The 8,902-nt window shown below is 40.0% G+C and overlaps 1 pseudogene; it reads right to left on the minus strand.

Annotated features, from left to right (window-relative positions):
- Positions 1 to 652: 652 nt before the first annotated feature.
- On the minus strand, positions 653 to 7,334 carry LOC119925340 (annotated as a pseudogene).
- Positions 7,335 to 8,902: the final 1,568 nt, after the last annotated feature.

An 8,902-nucleotide genomic window follows, 5' to 3' on the forward strand; every position in this document is an offset into this window, starting at 1 on the left:
TAAGAGAGATTCTGAAAGGGTCAGAGGGAAGGTCTTATCCCCTTCTCACATGGAAAGAATTATTTATAACCAGCTTCCTCACATTCAAAGGGAAGAATCTCTGCAATATTGATTTTAAAGCCTTAGAGTACCACAGCTAACCTCAGTTCCCTTAATTGTGTGAGGATCAAAAAAGTTCTTGTTCATTGCATCAATAAATCAGGACATCTTTTAAGAACCAATTTTCTTCTGAGAGCTTCCTCCACATCCTTGTTACTCAGGCTGTAAATCAGAGGGTTCAACATGGGGATTACAACCATGTAGAACACAGACACCACTTTCTTCTGATCCACTGAGTACCTGGAGTTTGGCTGCATAAAGATAAACAATGCAGTCCCATAGAACAGCGTGACAGCAGTCAGATGAGAGGCACAGATGGAGAAAGCCTTGTGTTTCTCTTCAGTGGAGGAGATTCTCAGAATTGCAGAGAGGATACACAGATAGGAGATGGCTATGATGAGAATCATGAACAAAATAATAAAAGTTGTAATGACAAAGATTCAAGATTTGAGCCACTCAGGTGTCGGAACAGGAAAGCGTTCGTAAAGGAGGGAAATCGCAGAAGTGATTGAGTTCATTAGGCTCACAGAAGGATAAACTGAACACTGAAGTTTCAAAAACCATGGCCTACATAGGAAGCCATGACCAGCACCTTGATGGACATGATGAGTGGGTAGAGCAGAGGCCTGCAGATGGCAGAGTAGCGATCAAACGCCATCACTGCTAGTAAGAAGCACTCGTTGGTCCCAAAGGTTGCAGTCACAGCAAACTGAACAGCACAACCCCCAAAGGAAATGATTCTCTTCCCCTTCAGGAGGTTCTCCGCATCTTCGGAGTGACCCACGATTAATAGCACATGTCAGAGAGAGACAAGTGGCTGAGGAAATAGTACACAGGGATGTGCAACTGGTGACTGGCCTGAATTAACATAATTATGCCAAGATTGCCCATCAAGGTGGTCATATAGATCACTAGAAATAATCCAAAAAGGATGGCTTGTACGTTTTGGTCATCAGTGAATCCAAAGTGAATGAATTCTGTTACCAAAGTACCATTTCCAACTGCCATTAGAGTCTTGCCTTTCATCTGCTGCGAGTGGAGAGTGGAGTTGCTGTCCTTCCAGACTGGCAGCAGTGGCAACAACTATTAAGAAGAGGGGAGAGTACTTGAGTTAAAATTATTAAGTGTATAATAACCAGGTTCCCCACCACAGTAACAATATAGATGATCAGAAAAAGCACGAAAATGACCTGTAGCTCCCAGTCTTCGGTAAATCCTAACAGAATGAACATAGGAGCTATTCTTGTTTGCCATTTAATTTATAAGGGTCATCTGCTAAAATAGAACTAAAGATGGAACAAGTCTTAGCAACGTGGAGTCACTAGAATGATTAAAAAACCAAAACAAAACAGAGAAACCCAAACAATCCCACTCAGTTGATTGAAACATCCTAAAGAATCAAAATTTTAAGATTTAAAACCCTTACCATTCTTAGACTCTGGCCTCAGATTCCACTTGATGCTTAGTTGATTAACTGTGCCAGAATTACAGTGATTTATTTTGGCTTAGGAAAGTTTGGAGGTATGTTTTTCAAAGTAGTTCAACTGAGGCAACTGAGTGAAAATAAAATATCTTAAATCAAGATCCATGAAATGCTGAAAAGAATGTCCTGTTTGAAATTCAGGAACATATTCGAAATGAAATACATTTTAAAAAACTTAGCTTTGAAGTACAAATTCCTTTTTTCCTTGCATTTTCCATCCTATTATCACCTACCCTTACCTCTGTTTGCCTGATTGCCTCCGTCTTTGATAAACTGATGACTGAGTCTCTGATGGAGCCTCCCATCAGGAAAAACAGATGAATCTCAGTCTTGAGACTTTCAAATAATTGTTGGTTAATCCTCTGGTTACAGCAGTGAATGAGCCAGAAACAGTAAGAGAAGTATAGGTGCATCATTGCGAAAACATAGAAATCATAGGTAGAGCTTGAAGAATACTTGTAAATTAAGTCTCAAATGTTTGTATGAGACAAGAGCTAATAAGAACATACAGATACACCAACAGTTGATTCATAAAGGAAATAACATTCTTCATTTTCTATGACCTAAAGTCAAATTCATAACAGAAATCTTGATAAATATCTCCTCATATAATCCTCTGGGGATGCTTGCTAAAGTAACCTAAGAGACCTGAGTCTCCTCTCTCTGCATAGGTGGTAAGCATCAAATTATTTTCAGTGACATTTGTCAGAATTGGATTGAAAGAGGTTGAACTAATTTCATATTTTTCAGAAGAAAGAAAGGTCCCAAGTTTCATCTAGATCAAATACACATCACACCTGGGAGTACATAAACCATAAGCCAAAGAATCTTGCACCCCACTAATCCTATTCACAGGCACCTTACCAATTCTCATGACCACCTTGAAAGAAGTCTGAGATGACCAAATGGAAAGGAAAACCTTACCCAATCATGAAAGTATTGTTTTTATGGGTTCTGGGAGAGTCCTTGAAAATTAACGTGCTATATTTATACTATTCTAGATGACATTTGGAGACTGAATTCCTAGATAATTTAATTTTTTTTATCTTGGAACTTGTAGAGAATCATTAAAGTGTTCTTATTATTTTAGGATTAAGTTTAATAAGAAAAACAAGAGGTAGGTAGGGGGTAATCACTTCTATATCTATGTTGTAAAGTAGAAAAATGAATCATAGCAGGTGTTTATCATCCTTCAGTTAGGAGTACTTCGTTTTCTCACAAAATCCCCTGAGTTCATTCTTGACTTTTGCAATAAACCTCAGATGCATTGGTCAATGAGGCAGATATTGAATTCTCTTGAGTTTACCTATCAGAGTTTCACTTTGTGCATTATCATCTTTCTCTTAACTCTCTTGTCCTGTATAGTCCTAAGGGGCTTGGGGAGGTGTTCAGTGCAAATTTTTCTATCCTTCCATTCTGCAGATATTCATTTACCCTCCTCCATTCTTCCATCTTACTTTTTCTTTTGGGTCTTCCTCTAATCCTGATCACAGTGGTTCTTCTATAAATCAATCAATCAATTGATCAATCAATTGTATGTCTTCAGCATTTATTGTGCACTAAGCACTGTAATAAATACTTGGAAATGTACAAGACAACAGAGTAGATAGACATGACCCCTGCTCTCTCTTCTCTCTTCACCAGTTCTATTTTCTCAATCTCGTTTCCTCTGGTTAATTTATTAGAACCTCCAGAAAGATTAATGTCAAAATAACTGAATAAAATTTCAATTACCATTTGAACCCAAGTTTCTTTATATTTTAAGCCATCCTGCAGAGCAGACATCACAACCTTCAAAGGTGAGGTGGGAGGAGAAGGTTCTTGAGATTTTTGTAATAAATTAATGGTATTTATTGAGCACCAAGAAAGTTCAAAGTAGTACACCAAGAACCCAGGGGTGTATACGAGAAGAGTACAATATTAGTTGTAAGTAATTGTGGGAAGATACGTTACAACCTTGAGCCCCAGGGATCAAGTGCGATGAAGCAATCACATAATCTGATTTAATTTTGATAGTTAAAGCAGTCCGAGTGGAGTACACCTGTCCAGAGCAGATCTAAGTAACCAAGAGGCAGCAGATGGTAGAGCACCTATGAAAGCCTCCAGGGACAGAAGAGGCTCTTTTTTTCCACTGAGGGAGTGGCTGTAGAGAAAACCACTAGGCCATTTAGCTCCTCTGCAGCTCAGCATGAAGGCTAGATGATGTTGGGAGCTTTCCTTCCTGGACTGTAATGGCCCCTCCTCTAGTCTGTAAGCTCCTTATGGGCAGGAACATTTCTACCAACTCCTGTTGTATTTTTTCTCTCAAGCACTTGGAACAGAGATCTGCACAGGGTAAGTGTTCAATGAATAGAGAAACAGAATGGCATAGTGGATACGCATGAGCAGAGCAGTGCTTTGCACATAGTAAGCACTTAATAAATGCCATCATTATTATTATTATGAGCCAGAGAGTCAAAACGTCATGGATTCTAAACCCAGCTCTGCCACGTGTCTGCTGTGTGACCCTGGGCAAGTCACTTCTCTTCTCTGGGACTCAGTTACCTCATCTGTAAAATGGGATTAAGACTGTGAGCCCCATGTGGAACAGGGACTGTGTCCAACCTGATTACCTTGTATCTACCCCAGTGCTGAGAACAATGCCTGACACATAGTAAACACTTAACAAATACCATCATCGTTATTATTATTTATATACGATTGATTGCTTTATGTATTTTCACTCTATCAATCGTATTTTTTGAGTATTTACTATGTGCAAAACACTGTACTCCACGCTTTGGAGGATACAATATAATAAGCACATTCTCTGTCCCCAATGAGTTTACAGTCTAGAGGGGGAGACAGATATTCAAATAGAATGAATTAATTACAGATATCTACATAAGTACTGTGGGCCTGGGTGAGGATGAATAAAGGGAGTGAGTCAGGACAATTCAGAAGGGAGTGGGAGAAAAGGAAATGAGGGTTTAGTCAGAGAAGATCCTTTTGAAATGATGTGACTTCAATCAGGATTGAAATTGGGGAGATTAATCGTCTATTGGAGATGAAGAGGGAGGGCATGGCAGGCCAGAGACAGGATGCGGGCGAGCAGTGAAAGGGGGAGGATTGAGGTACAATGAATAAGTTGACATTAGAGGAGCAAAGTGTGCAGGTTGGGTTGTAGTAGGAGAGTAACGAGGTGAGGTAGGAGGGGGGCATAGTGATTGAGTTCTTTCAAGCCTATGGTAAAGATCTTCTGTTTGATGTAGAGATGCATGGGCAACCATTGGGTGTTGTGGAGGAGAGGGGAATCATGGATTGAGCATTTTTGCATATAAATGATCTGGGCAGTAGAGTGAAGTATGGACTGAAATGGGGAGAGACAGGAGCCAAGACGTTCAGTGAGGAGACTGATGTAGTAATCAAGATGGGTTTGGAGAAGTGCTTGGATTAATGTAGTAACAATTTAGATGAAGAGAGAAGGCCGAATTTAGTGATGTTGTGAAGGATTGATTGATTGGATTGCATGGCTCGGGAGCAGCCTTGCCTAGTGGATAGATCACTGACCTGGGAGTCAGGACAACCTGAGTTCTAATCCTGGCTCTGCACTTTGTCTGCTTTGTTATCTTGGGCAAGACACTTAACTTCTCTATGCCTTGTTGCCTCATTTGTAAAATGGGGGGGTTAAGACTGTGAGCCCCACGTTGGACATGAAATGTGTCCATCTTGACTAAATTGTACCTACCCAAGTGGTAGTTCAGTGCCTGGCACATAGCAAGTACCATAAAACAATGAAAAACTGATAGCCATGGCGGAGACAAGGTCTTGCTAGTCTACACTTCAGTGAGATTTTTGCATTTTGTTGGGTACTGATAAAAATTACTCATTCAAAAGTCGTGATGTGCAAGTAATCACTATTTAAGTATCACTTAATAACAAATAGCATTTTATACCATTGGAAAAAAACAGACAACAATAGATGAAAAATTCCTATTAATAAAAAATGAGACATTTCACAGTTGTTACAGTAAAATGGTATATATCTGAGTGGAAATCACAACAATGAAAATATAGTATAATTAGGTGTTTTAATTATAATAAAATGATATATCATACAGATTATATAGTTAGCATCTCACCACCAAATAAACACATTAAAAGGGTGGGCAAGCCCCACGGTAGGAGCTGGTTTTGGGCAGGGGTCTTGTCTACCAACTCTATTCTCTTTTATTCACCCAAGTGCACACAGGAAGCACTCAATGAATAACATTGATTAATTGATTTGAAAAAGTAATCAGAATTATCATTCCCTCCTAAATGCCTCTCTCCTTCTAGGTTTTTATGAACCTTACTCTACTTAGGCTAGCAATGACCCAATCTTGGCACTAGAAAGTACATGACAAGTATCATTAAAGGTATGTTATTCCAACAGCACAATACAGTAGGAGGATATAACAATTCTGAAGAAGACAGAGAATAGAGCCTAGGGCACAAACTGCAGGGAAGAAAGTGCTGGCCACAGGTTCACTTATAAATATTAAAGTCATCTAAATTAATCGGTTATATACTGGGCTGAATCTGTGGCTCAGTCTGGGATGTGAGGTTGTTTTTGTTCTTTCCCATCACCCCAGCTGTAGTCATGAGGGCAGTTCATTTGGGTTTGGTGGAGACTGAATAAGGGGAAGTACTGTATTTACTATTCCAGTGATTCTGGTTAAGACCGGTTTATAATAATTGTGGTATTTGTTCAGTGCTAACTGTGTGCCAAGCATAGTACCAAGCACTTACAGACCTGTTTATAAAAACTGTGGCATTTGTTCAGCACTTACAGTGCCAAGCACTGTACTAAGATAATTAGGTCTCACCTGGAGCCCACAGACTAAGTAGGAGGGACACCAAGTACTGTATCCCCATTTTGCAGATGAGTGCACAGAGAAGTTAAGCAAATTGTCCAAGATCACCCAGCAGGTTATATGGCTGAGATTAGAAATCAGATTCTCTGGCCTACAGGCCCTTGCACTGTCCACTAGACAACGCTGCTTCCAAATAATGACATTGGATAAAGCCAAGCCTAACTCATTTAAGGGTTATGGGATTGCTTGGATCACTTTGTGTGTGAGCTTGCTCCCTGGAGTTCCCAGAGCTGAGCCACATAATTATTCAATCAATTAATCAATTTTAGTTTTTGAGTGCTTATTGTGTATAGAACAAATTAAGCCCTGATTATATGCTCATAATCAATCAGTGGAATTTACTGAACACTTACTGTGTGCAGATCACTGTACTAAGCACTTACGAGAGTTAAGTACAACGACTTGGTAGACACATCCTCTGCCCACACACCTGGCTGGCTTGCTGGTCAGTGAAAGCAACAACATCAATAATCCCAGACCAGACTCAACATTAAGAGACTCTGAGATGGTGAGATAGAAGTCCTTCTCTTCTCTTCATCTGGAAAGAATTTCTCACACACAAAGGGAAGAATTTACCACCTTATTGAATTAGGGTACCACAGCTAGCCTCTGTTCCCTTAATTGTGTGAGGATAAAAAATCCATCTTGTTCATTGCATTTCATCAATCAGAAAATCTTTTGAGAGTCAATATTCGTTTCAGAGTTTCCTTCACATCCTTGTTCCTCAGGCTGTAAATCAGAGTGTTCAACATGGGGATCACCATCATGTAGAACACAGACACCACTTTCTTCTTATCCATTGAGTACCTGGAGTTTGGCTGCATATAAATAAACTTCCTAGTCCCATAGAACAGCATGACGGCAGTCAGATGAAAGGTGCAGGTGGAGAAAGTCTCCCCTCAGTGAAGGGGATTCTGAGAATTTCAGAGAGGATACACAGATAGGAGTTGGATATGATGGGAATCGTGACCAAAATGATGAGAATCGAAGTGATAGAATTCAAGATTTGAGCCACTCGGTGGTCAGAACAGGTAAGCTTTAGCAAAAGAGGCTAATCACAATAGAAATGATTGATTTCATTTGGCCCATAGAAGGACAAACTAAACACAGAACTTTCAAAAATCATGGCATTGACACAGCTCCCTACATAAGAAGCCACGACCAGCTGGAAATGCAGCTTGTAGGACATGATGAGTGGATAGAGCAGGGGCCGGCAGACGGCAGAGTAACAGTCAAAAAACATCACTGCTAGTTAGAAGCATTCGTTGGTCCCAAAAGTTGCAGTCACAGCAGACTGAACAGCAAAACCCCTAAAAGAAATCCTTCTCTTCCCCTGCAGGAGGTTCTCCAGCATCTTTGGAGTGACTGACAATGAATAACACATGTCAGAAACGAGTGGATGAGGAAATAGTACATAGGAGTGTGCAACTGGTGACTGGCCTGATTAACATAATTATGTCAAGGTTGCCCATCAAGGTGATCATGTAGATCATTAGAAGGAGTCCAAAAATGATAGCTTGTAAGTTTTGGTTATCAGTGAATCCAAAGAGAATGAATTGTGTTACCAAAATGCCATTTCCAGCTGCCATTAGTGTCTTCCCTTTCATCTGTTGTGAGAGGAGAGTGGAGTTGCTGGCCTTCCATGGTGGTAGTGTTGCAAAAACTATTTAAAAGAGGGGAGAGACCTGGCATCAAAATGATTAATAGTATAACGACTAGGTTCTCCATGATGGTAACAATATAGATATTCAGAAACGGTACAGAAATGACCTGCAGCTCCCTGTCCTTGGTTAATCCTAACAGAAAGAATGTGGGAACTATTGTTGTCTGCTATTTAATCCAAAAGTTTCATCTGAGATCACGAGAAACAGAGTGGCTTACTGGAAAGAGCACGGGCTTGGGAGTGAGAGGTCGTGGGTTCTAATCCCACCTCCGCTACTTGTCAGTCACTTAACTTCTCTGTTCCTCAGTTTCCTCATCTGTAAAATGTGGATGAAGAATGTGAGCCCCACATGGAACTACCTGATTATCTTGTATCTACCCCAGGACTTAGAACAAAGGTTGGCCCATAGTAAGCACTGAACAAATACCACTGTTATTATAATTTTTATCTCCTAAAATAGAATTGAAGATGGAACAAGTCCTATCCACATGGAGTCACCAGAACGATTAAAAAACCAAAACACAACAGAGAGGCCCGTTTGACTCGATTCGATTGACTGAAACATTTTGAAGAATCAAATCCTTGCAATCCAAAACCCTTACCATTCTTATACTCTGGCTTCAGACTCCACTTTATTCTTAACCAACTGTGTCAAAATTACAGTGATTTTCTTTTAGCCTAGGAAAGTTTAGAGGAATGTTTTTCAAAGTAGCTCAACTGAGCCAAGTGAGAAAATGTCCTTAGTCAAGATCTATGAAATGC

This window comes from Tachyglossus aculeatus, chromosome 3, assembly GCF_015852505.1.
Source record: "Tachyglossus aculeatus isolate mTacAcu1 chromosome 3, mTacAcu1.pri, whole genome shotgun sequence".
Lineage (NCBI taxonomy): Eukaryota > Metazoa > Chordata > Mammalia > Monotremata > Tachyglossidae > Tachyglossus > Tachyglossus aculeatus.